Source organism: Papio anubis, chromosome 8 (genome assembly GCF_008728515.1).
Source record: "Papio anubis isolate 15944 chromosome 8, Panubis1.0, whole genome shotgun sequence".
Classification (NCBI taxonomy): domain Eukaryota; kingdom Metazoa; phylum Chordata; class Mammalia; order Primates; family Cercopithecidae; genus Papio; species Papio anubis.
Window position 1 is genome coordinate 28,454,156 of NC_044983.1, and position 12,360 is coordinate 28,466,515.

The 12,360-nt window shown below is 43.1% G+C and overlaps 2 pseudogenes; one reads left to right on the forward strand and one right to left on the reverse strand.

The window, feature by feature from the left end:
• LOC101008642 lies at positions 1–5,034 on the forward strand (annotated as a pseudogene).
• Positions 5,035–10,141: 5,107 nt separating this feature from the next.
• On the reverse strand, positions 10,142–10,789 carry LOC101009325 (annotated as a pseudogene).
• Positions 10,790–12,360: the final 1,571 nt, after the last annotated feature.

Below are 12,360 nucleotides of genomic sequence, written 5' to 3' on the forward strand. Positions count from 1 at the left end.
GATAGCGACAGTGCACTCCAGTCTGGGCAACAAGAGTGAAGCTCCGTCTCAAAAAAAGAAAAAAAGAAAAAAAGATGCAGCTCATGGAACGTGCCTGCAGTTCTTGGAGTTCCTGCAGCTCTTGGGGTTCCTGTGTCTTTTTTCGCTGTCCGAGCTGGACCTACACACCAGCAACCATGTCTAAGGGACCTACAGTTGGTACTGATCTTGGCACCACCTACTTTTGTGTGGGTGTTTTCCAACATGGAAAAGTAGAGGCAATTGCCAATGATCAGGGAAGCTGAACTACTCCAAGCTATGTTGCCTTTACAGACACCAAATGATTGGTTGGTGATACCACAAAGAATCAAGTTGCAGTGAACCCCAGCGACACAGTGTTCAGTGCCAAATGTCTGATTGGATGCAGATCTCATAATGCTGTTGTCCAGTGTGATGTAAAGCATTGGCCCTTCATGGTGGTGAATGAAGCTGGCACGCCCAAGGTCCAAGGAGGATACAGGGGAGAGACAGAAAGCTACTACCCAGAGATGTCCTCTGTGGTTCTGACAAAGATGAAGGACATTGCAGACGCTGATCTTGGGAAAACAGTTACCAATGCTGTGGTCACAGTGCCAGCTGACTTTAACAACTCTCAGCGTCAGGCTACCAAAGATGCTGGAACTATTGCTGGTCTCAATGTACTTAGAATTATCGACGAGACAACTGCAGGTGCTATTGCTTATGGCTTAGACAGAAAAAGGTTGGAGCTGAAATAATTATGCTGATCTTTGACCTGGGAGGTGGCACTTTTGATGTGTCAGTCCTCATTATTGAGAATGGGATCTTTGAAGTCAAATCTACAGCTGGAACGCCAGGCACGGTGGCTCATGCCTATAATCCTGGCACTTTGGGAGGCCGAGATGGGCAGATCACTTGAGGTCAGGAGTTCAAGACCAGCCTGGCCAAAGTGGTGAAACCCCATCTTTACTAAAATACAAAAATTAGCCAGGTGTGGTGGTGTGCACCTGTAATCCCAGCTACTTAGTAGGCTGAGACAGGAGAATCACTTGAACCCAGGAGGCGGAGTTTGCAGTGAGCCAAGGTGATGCCACTGCACTCCAGCCTGGGCAACAGAACAAGACTCCATCTCAAAAAAAAAAAAAAAAAAAAAAATTACACCTGGAGAACTCACTTGGGTGGAGAAGACTTTGACAACCTAATAGTCAACCATCTTATTGCTGAGTTCAAGGGCAAGCATAAGAAGGATGTCAGTGAGGCTGGGCATCATGGCTCCCACCTGTAATCCCAGCACTTTGGGAGGCCGAGGCGGGCAGATCACGAGGTCAGGGGTTTGAGACCAGCCTGACCAACATGGTGAAACCCCATCTCTACTAAAAATACAAAAATTAGCCGGGTGTGGTGGCATGCGCCTGTAGTCCCAGCTACTCGTGAAGCTGAGGCAGGAGAGTCACTTGAACCCGGGAGGCGGAGCTTGCAGTGAACCGAGATCACACCACTGTACTCCAGGCTGGGCAACAGAGCAAGACTCTGTCTCAAAAAATAAAAATAAAAATAAAATTTAAAAATAAATAAATAAATAAAAAAGAAGGATGTCAGTGAGAACAAAAGAGCTATCTCACACTTTCGTATGGTTTGTGAATGTGGTAAGTATAACTCTCTCTTCCAGCACCCAGGCCAGTGTCGAGATTGATTCTATCAGTGAAGCAATCGACTTCTATACCTCCATTACCAATGCCTGATTTGAAGAATTGACCTGAAGGACTGACTTGTTCCATGGCACCATGGACCCCGTAGAGAAAGCCCTTTGAGACACCAAACTCAACAAGTCACAGATTCATGATATTGTCCTGGTTGGTGGTTCTACTCATATCCGTAACCTTCAGAAGCTTCTCCAAGACTTCTTCAATGGAAAAGAACTGAAGAGGAGCATCAATCCTGATGAAGCTGTTGCTTATGGCACAGCTGTCCAGGCAGCCCCCCTACCTGGAGACAAGTCTGAAAATGTTCCAGATTTGCTTCTGTTGGATGTCACTCCTCTTTCCATTGGTATTGAAACTGCTGACGGAGTCACAACTGTCCTCATTAAGTGTAATGCTACCATTTTTACCAAGCAGACACAGAATTTCACTGCTTACAACCAGCCTGGTGTGCTCATTCAGGTTTATAAAGATGAGCGTTCCATGACCAAGGATTACAACCTGTTTGGCAAGTTTTGGGGCTTTAAAAATTGTTTTTTAATGAAGAAAAGATGTTTATTTTGGCTCATGGTTCTGCAGGCTGTACAGGAAGCGTGGTGCAAACATCTCGTTTATGGCATGAGCCTTAGGGAGCTTACAATCATGGTGGAAGTTGAAGGGGAGCAGTGTATCACATGGCCATAGAGTGAAGAGGAGGATCCCAGACTCTTTTAAACAACCAGATCTCACATCAACTAACTGAGCAAGAACTCACTCATCGCCAAGGGAATGGTGCTAAGTCATTCATGAGGGATCCACCCTCATGACCAAATCACCTCCCACCAGGTCCCAGCTTCACCTCTGGGAATCAAATTTCAACATGACGTTTGGAGATAGAAAACATCCAAACCACATCACAAGGTCTCTAGATGGGTTTTCTTACTGGAAATTTCCATTTCTAAGTGTGATATGTAAAAGAAACATAAAGGGAAGAATTTTGAGATGCATTTTCATCTTATTTTATCACAAATTTATTGAGATATTAGTAAATACAAGAAATGTCATTTTTTAAAGTATACAATTTGACATGTTTTGGTATATATGCAGTGATACACAACTATCACTGTTTTCTAATATTATAATAGTTTGGCCGGGCGTGGTGGCTCATACCTGTAATCCCAGCACTTTGGGAGGCTAAGGCAGGTGGATCACTTCAGATCAGGAGTTCAAGACCAGCCTGGTCATCATGGTGAAACCCCGTGTCTACCAAAAATATGAAAATCAGCCAGGCGTGGTGGTGGGCACCTGTAGTCCCAGTTACTCGGGAGACTGAGGCAGGAGAATTGCTTGAACGTGGGAGGCAGAAACAGAGGTTTCAGTGAGCCGAGATCATGCCACTGCACTCCAGCCTGGGCAGCAAGAGCAAAACTCTGTCTCAAAAACAAACAACAACCACAAAAATATTATAATAGTTTGATCAACCTGAAAAGAAATCCCATATCCACTAGCCATCATTCTCCATTCACCTATTCCTCCCTCTAGAAAACATCAGTCTACTTTCTGTCTCTATGGATTGGCAAGTTTGAACTCACAGGCCTACTTCCTGCACTCCACTGTTCCTCAGATCAAAGTCACTTTTGACACTGATGCCAGTGGCATCCTCAATGTCTCTGCTATGGACAAGAGTACAGAAAAAGAGAACAAGATTACTGTCACTAATGACAAGAGCCATTTGGACAAGGAAGATATTGAGTTGTGGTCCAGGAAGCTGAGAAGTGCAAAGCTGAAGATAAGAAGCAGAGGGACAAAGTGTCATCCAAGAATTCACTTGAGTCCCATGCATTCAACATGAAAGCACTGTTGAAGATGCATTCAGCATGAAAGCACTGTTGAAGATGCATTCAACATGAAAGCACTGTTGAAGCATCGTTACTCTTCGAGGCAAGATTAACGATGCAGACAAACAGAAGATTCTTGACAAGTGTAATGACATTATCAACAGAATCAGACTGCAGTGAAGGAAGAATTTGAACATCAGCAGAAAGAGCTGGAGATAGTCTGCAACCCCATCATTACCAAGCTGTACCAGAGTGCAAGAGGCACTCAGGAGGAATGCCTGCGGGATTCCCTGGTGGGGGAGCTCCTCCCTCTGTTGGTGCTTCCTCAGGGCCCACCATTGACGAGGTTAATTAAGCCAACCCAAGAAAAGATGTAGCATCGTTCCACACAGTGCAAACATGGAAGGACTTAAATTTTTAGCAAATTCTATGGCAGCTTTAAAGTTCAGCTGCTATAGTAAATTACTGGGCATTCTCAATACTTAAATATGGAACACGTGCACAAGGGAAGGAAATAACATTGCACTTTATAAGCACTGTATTGTAAGTGGAAAATGCAATGTCTTAAATAAAACTGTGTTTAAGATTGGAAAAAATGAGATGCAGGTAAATGTTATGTTACCTGTATTTTACCCTAATTTTTTAAAAAATGAGATGCAATTCACACCCATCAGATTGGCAGACATGGAGAAGTTTAATAATACTCAACTTGGCAGGAATGGAGAAAAGGGAAATTCTTAAACATTTTAGGAGCATAAATGAGTAAATTACTATGGAGAACAACTCAGAATTACCTAGTAAGATTGGAAATGCAAATGTTCTATGAGCCAGAAATTCCAGTTCTAATAAACTATTGTGAAACACTCCCACATATGAACAAGGATATTTGTATGAGACATTCTTTGGAATATTGTTAGTGATGGTGCAAAATAGAAAACAAAGTGTTCATCAGTGTTTCCTTTTATTTAAAAATGTTTAATTTAAAATTTTTTAAATTAAAAATATTTCCCGTTATTAAAAAAAGCAAGTAGTGTGTAAATATTGATGTGGAACAGGAAATGTGAATGGCAATGTCTAATTTGATTCCATGGTTTGAGGAACTGTGCACTGCCCAACAGGCACATATACCATTAGTAAGTAATTGTGGTTGTTTAAGAATACAATTACAATTTTATTTTTCGTATTTAAGAAGTCACATTTCCATGCTGCCTGCCAAAACTTAACAGATAACGTACTAGGTCATTAACACGTCCTTGTCTATTTGAAAACCTCCAGACAGACAGGCAGCTGAGCCTTGGAGCTTTGGCAATGGGAATTATTGCTTGGCTAGTAACAAACAGTGTTCTGAGGACTCAAAGATACTAAGGAGGGCACAGCCTTGAGGAGCCAAGGGTGATTGTTGGAAAATACAAATGCAACATTCAAGACACAGGAAGTTAAGAAGTGATTCACATGAACCAAGACCGCACCACTGCACTCTAGCCTGGGCGACAAGAGTGAAACTCCATCTCAAAAAAAAAAAAAAAGAAGGCGATGCAAGACACTGATGAGTCTATGGCACCCAGAACAGAATCCATCTATGGGGCAATGTAGTAGCCGTCCCCCAGTAATCCCAGCCTCCTGGTATTCATGCCCTTGTGTAGTCTCCTCCCACAGTGAATCAGACTTGGCTCTGTGTGGCCAATAAAATATGATAGAAATGATAGCATGTGGCTTTGAAGGCTAGATCATAAATGGTATTGCCAATTCCACCTTGGTGTCTGGGATTATTTGCTCTGTGGGAATCCATCCACCATATTGTCAGGACATTCAGAGAAACCCAAGGAGAGCCCCATGGAGAAAGGATCTGAGGCCCCCAACCACCAGCCAGCACCAACTTGCCAGCCATGTGAACCACACTGAAAGTGAATCCTCCAGCCCCAGTGAAGCCTGCAGATAACTGCAGTCCCAGCCGACATATGACTCCAACCTGATGAGTGACTCTGAGCCAGAACCACCAACTCAGCTGCTCTTGAATTCCTGACCAATAGAAACTGTGAGATAATAAATAAGTACTATTACTTTGAAAAAATTTCTTGAGCTATACACTGAAGATTTGGGTACTTCAGCATATATGTTATACTTCAATAAAAAATTATAAAATTTAATAATTATTTAATGCAGAAAATAAATGTAATGTCGTAATAGTTATATAAAAGATAAATAAAATAAAGCTAATTTATGAAAGGTACTTTAATATAAAAATGCTTGGCCACTACAACTCCAGAAGACCCAAGAAGTAGCTTAAGGCTCACATCTTAAAAATCATCTTCAGCTGGGCGCAGTGGCTCATGCCTATAATCCCAGCACTTTGGGAGGCTGAGGCGGGTGGATCACCTGAGGTCAGGAATTCGAGACCGGCCTGGCCAACATGGCAAAATCCCATCTCTACTACAAATAACAAAAATTAGCTGTGCAAGATGGTGGTCATCTGTAATCCCAGCGACTCGGGAGGCTGAGGCAGGAGAATCACTTGAACCCAGGAGGGGGAGGTTGCAGTGAGCCAAGATTGCACCATTTTACTCCAGCCTGGGCAACAGGAGTGAAACTCTGTCTCAAAAAAAAAAAAAAAAAAAATCATCTTCATGTATGTGCTTTATGGTACTAATGCAGGCTAAGACAAGTGTATTGAACTGGTGACTTGACTACTATAAGCAGCGCTGCCATTAGTGACTTGATTTTCCAAAACAGTAAATGTGGCAGATTATATTTTCCACAAATGGTCACACAAGCATTTCTGGTCCCACCTGCTCTTCCAGAGCCTTGCCACTCCACTTGAAATTGGGTGGACTTGTGTGACTGCCTAAACAAAATAAAAGACTAGGTCAAAAAAGGTCATATGGTGCAGTAAACTTTCGGTGTCCTTTACGGACCCCAGACATTACACTTACTAGACAAAGACTTTAAATCAGCTGTTAAAAATATGTTCAAAGGACTAATATGTTTAAAGAACTAAAGGAAAGCATAAGAACAATGTGCACCATATGTACAACATCAATTATGATATAGAAATTATATTAAAAAAAGAACCAGATAGAAATTCTGAAGTTGAAAAGTACAAAACCTGGAAATAAAAATTCATTAGAGGGGTACAACAGCAAACTTGAAGACAGGTCAACTGAGATCATCCAATCTGAGGAATAGAAGGAAAATAAATGGATAAAAATAAACAAGAGACTCAGATCTTTGAGCCACCATCAAGCATATCAGCCAATATATAATGGGAGTCCCAGAAGAGAGGAGAGAGAGAATGGGGCATAATTCATATGTTAAATAATAATGACCTACAACTTCACAAATTTGAAAGTATTAATATACACATCCAGAACCTCACTAAACTCCAAGTAAGATAAACTCAAAGAGATCAACACCTAAAAACATCCTAATCCAACTGCTGAAGGCAAGGACAAAGAATCTTGAAAGCAGCAGGAGAGAAGTGCCTTGTCACATACAGTAAGGCCTCAATAAGATTAACAGAGAATCTCTCATCAGAAATCATGGAGATCAGAAGTCACTGGGGTGACATATGAAGTGCCGAAATTAAAAAGTACTGTCAGTCAAAAATTCTATATCCAGTAAAGCTATCCTTTAAAGGTGAAGGAGAAATAAAGACATTCACTGGTTAAACACAGAAAACTGTGGGTCAGGCATGGTGGCTCATGCTTGTAATCTCAACACTTGGGAAGGATGAGGCAGGGTGATCACTTGAGCACTAGAGTTTGAAGTTGCAGTGAACTATGATTACACCACTGCACTCCAGCCTGGGTGACTGAGACCTTGAACAAATAAAAGGAAATAGACGGTAATTCTGACCCACACAAAGGAATAAAGCACTAGTAATGGTACCTCCTATATAGGTAAATGTAAAAGACATAAATGGTTTTTGTGTGTGTATAAGTCTTTCCTTCTTCTACCTGATTTAAAAGATAACTGAATAAGCAATAATTATAAAACTGTATTGGGCTTATTTTGTATGACTGTAATAACACAAACTAGTGGTGAAGTAATAGAACTATATAGGAACAAAGCTCTTGTATATTATTGAAATTAAGTTGGTATTAATTTAAAGTAGATGGTTATAACTTAAGATGTTAACTGTAATCACAAGGGCAACAGAGAACATAAATAGAAAATATAGTAAGAGAAATTATAAGAGCTGAGTGTGGTGGCAAACACTTATAGTCCCAGCTACTTGGAAGGCTGAGGTGGGAGGATTGTTTGAGCCCAGGAGTTCAAGTTTAACCTGGGCAACATAGCAAGATCCCATCTCTAAAAAAAAAGAAAGTTGGGAGGCTGAGGCGGGTGGATCATGAGGTCAGGAGTTTGAGACCAACATAGTGAAACTGAAACCCCATCTCTACTAAAAATACAAACATTAGTCAGGCCTGGTGGCACACGCCTGTAATCCTAGCTACTAAGGAGGTTGAGGCAGGAGAATCGCTCGAACCTTGAGGCGGAGGTTGCGGTAAGCCAAGATTGTGACCTTGCACTCCAGCCTGGGCGACAGAGCAAGACTCTGTCAAAAAAAAAAAAAAAAGGAAAGAAAAAATAAATGACAAGAGAATTAAAATGGTACATGAGAAAATATCTAACACAAAAGAGGGCAGTAATAAAGGAATAGAGGAACAATAAAATGCCGTAAGACATATAGAAAACAAATAGCAAAATGGCAGATAAAAATCCTACAATAATTACATTAAATATAAATTGATTAAACACTTCAATCAAAGGGAAATATTGAGAGAAGGATAAAAAACACATGATCAAACTATATGCTGTCTAGGGGAGACTCACTTTATTTTTTATTTTTTGTATTTTTGAGATGGAGTTTCACCCTTGTTGCCCAGGCTGCAGTCTTGCCTCAGCCTCTCGAGTAGCTGGGATTACAGACGCTGCTACCATGCCTGGCTAAGGTTTGTATTTTTTTAGTAGAGACGGGATTTCACCATGTTGACCAGGCTGGTCTTGTACTCCTGACCTCAGGTAATCCGCCCACCTCGGCCTCCCAAAGTGCTGGGATCACAGGCGTGAGCCACTGCACCTAGCCTGGGGTTCTTTATTCCTCAAGCCCCAGACCATGGTAGGCAGCCCTCCTTCCTCTGTTCTGTCACCCCCACTCCCTAGCCACAGTGAGGGGAATGGAAAATGAGAAGCCAGGAGGGCCTCTGCCAGGGAAGGCTACCCTAGATGTGTGGTGAGCACGGTGCGGCAGCGGCTGGGGTAGCAGCTGCCACAGGCCCCTCCCTATAAATTAAGTCCCTGTAGCCACAGCTGTGGGGGAAGTAAAACCGCCTTTGCAAAATTATAACTGAGACAGTGAAAGAGATCTAACCTAACCGACTCCATACTGGTTCTACCTTTAAGCTGTCGTTGTTCCTTCCATGGGCCCAGTACAGACTAACTGAGGAGGAACTTAGTTTATAGCTTAAAACAAGATGATAGCAACCTTTTCCCAAAACAAACCTCCTAACGCAGGGACTGGTGCCTTTATAGGGGCCGAACAAATTAGCCGCGAGATTACAGAAATTGTTTGAGAGTCACTTAGGCTGGAGGAGAGGCTGCAATTCTGACCCTCCCTAAACTGCTCCTAAAATCAGTGCTTGAGATATTTTGCAGACCCTGCACTTGATGGATCAGCTGGCACCACGCAGATCCATAAACTGGCTCATCCGATCTCTTGGCCTCCACCTACGAACTGACTCAGCACAAGATGACAACGTCAACTCCCTATGATTTCATCTCTGACCGGACCGATCGGCACTCACAGCTCACTGGCTTCCCCGCTCCCAGTAAGTTGTCCTTAAAAACTCTGATGCCAGGCCTGGCGCAGTGGCCGATGCCTGTAATCCCAGCACTTTGGGAGGCTGAGGCAGGCGGATCACTTGAGGTCAGGAGTTCGAGACCAACCTGGCCAACATGGTGAAACCCTGTCTCTACTAAAAATACAAAAAATAGCCTGGCATTGTGGCGGGCACCTGTAATTCCAGCTACTTGGGTGACTGAGGCACAAGAATCAAGTGACAATCACTTGAACCTGTGAGGCAGAGGTTACCTGAGACTGAGTTTCCCCATCTCTACTAAAAATACAGAGACATGGGCATGATGTCACGTGCCTGTAATCCCAGCTACTTGGGAGGCTGAGGCAGGAAAATCACTTGAATCTGGGAGGCAGAGGTTGCAGTGACCCGAGATCATGCCACTGCACTCCAGCCTGGGTGACAGAGCGAGACTCCATCTCAAAAACAAAAGGTGCAAAACTTTCAATTTCTTTAGGATTGGGAGGGCCTGGGGGAAAAAAAAAAGATCTAGCTATGTTGATAGAGATTATTTACAGATGCAAAATTTCCCCCCAAAAGGACAGCTTTGCAGGGCCATATGAAGATATGGCAGAGAAACATGTCTTGGGGTAAAATATTTTGATTTCCTTCCTTGTCTCGTAATGTTATTCCAGAGTCAGATTGGAAAGTAAGTCACAATATACAGGGTTAAATGAAACCCATCTGATGAGAATTTGTGCTTTGTAGGGCATGACTCCCCAGATAGGAATTTGGGCAAGATTTAAAAAAAAATCAGAGCTTAATCCTCAGATCAGAGGATCTAGCGTGACATCCCATAGCCAGTCATGCCAGCCTGAGACACCCCGCAGTTGGTGCCCATCTGTACCCCAATCATGTTCCTGCCCTCTTGTAGCTGGTTGTCTGAGAAGTTCCAAGGATTCTCCTTGGGTTTCTTAGGGAACCATATGGGAGCCCCAGAGAACAGCCCATCATCCTGGGCTACTGGCAGCCCACCTAGGTTCATCAGGATCCACTGCACACAGGGCATGTCCTTTCCTCCCCGGGGGTGCACAGTTTGGAAGATGTCGGTGGTGTTAATGCTATAGCGCTCAGCTGCTTGCAGGCACTGAGATAATCTGCTCCATCTGCTTTAAGGCCATGGTGGAGGCCCGGGTCTTCTTTACTGGGGCCTGCCCCTCGGGGCGCAGTGCGTTAATGAGCTCACATAGCTCTGTGCCCTCCTTGAGGAAATTCTGGAAGTTCTCGTGTCCAGGCTGGGGCCAGCCCACATGCTTTTGGCACTGGGTGGTGATCCATTGATCTGCTTCAGGTCTGCGTCATATGGATTCTCAATTTTCTGCTGCACCTCCTGGCTCAGGCCACATGCAGGTACCCTGTTGGCCATTCCAATGGGTGGTGGGAGCTGTGGGGAGCATTCATGCAGGCTGGAGTGCCATGCACTCAAGGCAGGGGCTGTAGCAGCTAATGATATTATTAATATATTGGTGTACGTCTCCTATTTTGTTTTCTGTTGCTTCTCCCCTGTTTTTGTCTTTATGGGTTTTTTTTTCTGTCTTCCTGTGGGTTGTTTGAACATCTTTCAGATTTCCTTTTTTTATTAGTGTTTTTAAGTATATCTCTTTGATTAGGTTTTAGTGGCTGCTGTAGGTAGTTTATATATTAGGTTGGTGCAAAAGTAATTGCGGTTTTTGCCATCACTTTTTTTTTTTTTTTCATTCTACAAAGCACAACTTTATTTTCAGAAAGGAAAGGACACCTAAAATAGAACTGTCCTGTGCGGATGTCCAATAGCCTTAGTGTGGGGACCAAATGCCCCCTGGCCATTGGAAAGACAGATCTTGTAAGTCGCATTCATCCAGTCACTCACCCATTCATTTCTACTGAGACAGGCAAGGATAGAAGTTCCTGCCATCGTATTCTGATGAAGGGCATGTTTGCCATTACCTTCAATGGCAAAAACTGCAATTACTTTTGCACCAACCTAATACATACTTGATCGTCATTTTATTACATTAGTATATATAAAACAGGTTTTTTTGTTTTGTTTTGTTTGTTTTTTTGAGACAGAGCCTGGAGCGCAGTGGTGCGATCTCGGCTCACCGCACCTTCCACCTCCCGGGTTCAAGCGATTCTCCTGCCTCAGCCTTCCAAGTAGCTGGGATTACAGGCATGCGCCACTGTGCCTAGCTAATTTTTTTTTGGTATTTTTAATAGAGATGGGATATCACCGTGTTTGTCAGGGTGGTCTGGAACTCTGACATGAACCAAATGATCCACCTGCCCCGGCCTCCCAAAGTGCTGGGATTACAGGTGTAAGCCACTGCACCTGGCCAAAACCAGTTTTATTCAGAAACTTTTTTAAAACAAAAATTCCTTCTTAAAAATAACAACAGAGAGTCAGAACAAATGGTATACTGGATCAGATGCTGGAAAAACAGGAGTTAGGAAAAGTAACCTGGACATTCTTAGCCCTTTGCCTGCCGTTTCTCGGCTCCAAATCTGCCTGTGCATGCTCCTCTCTTTTAGGCTGTGTCTGGGACGCTGCACTGTTCCTTTAACAGATTTCTTTGCTAGCTGCATTTCTGCAAAGCTCTGTCAATAGTGGGCACTAGAGGAAAATTGGAAGGTAACAGAAAAGAAGAAGGGACTTTCTTCCTTCTGACTTGCTCTTTCAGCCAGTGTTACCCCCAAAACAACACTTTACTTTACAAATAGTTGACTCCAGCTTCCAGCTACTTTAGGTGCTCCTTGAGAACCAACCTCATTGAGCCCTCTGAGAAATATCAGTAGCAGCTGAGTGACGCTTTCTCTTCATAGACGCTCCTCCGAGTTTCTAGGCAGTGGTGACTCCCAACCTCTTCCCTTTAGTTATTCCAGCACTACAAGAATTAGTTGCTCTCTGTAGCCCTCTAGGCTACCTCAGTATTGCTTTCTGCTCGTTCAGCTTTCTGACACCTGAAACAAATCCTCTATATTAAATCCCTGATAAGGTTTGGATCTGTGTCCCTA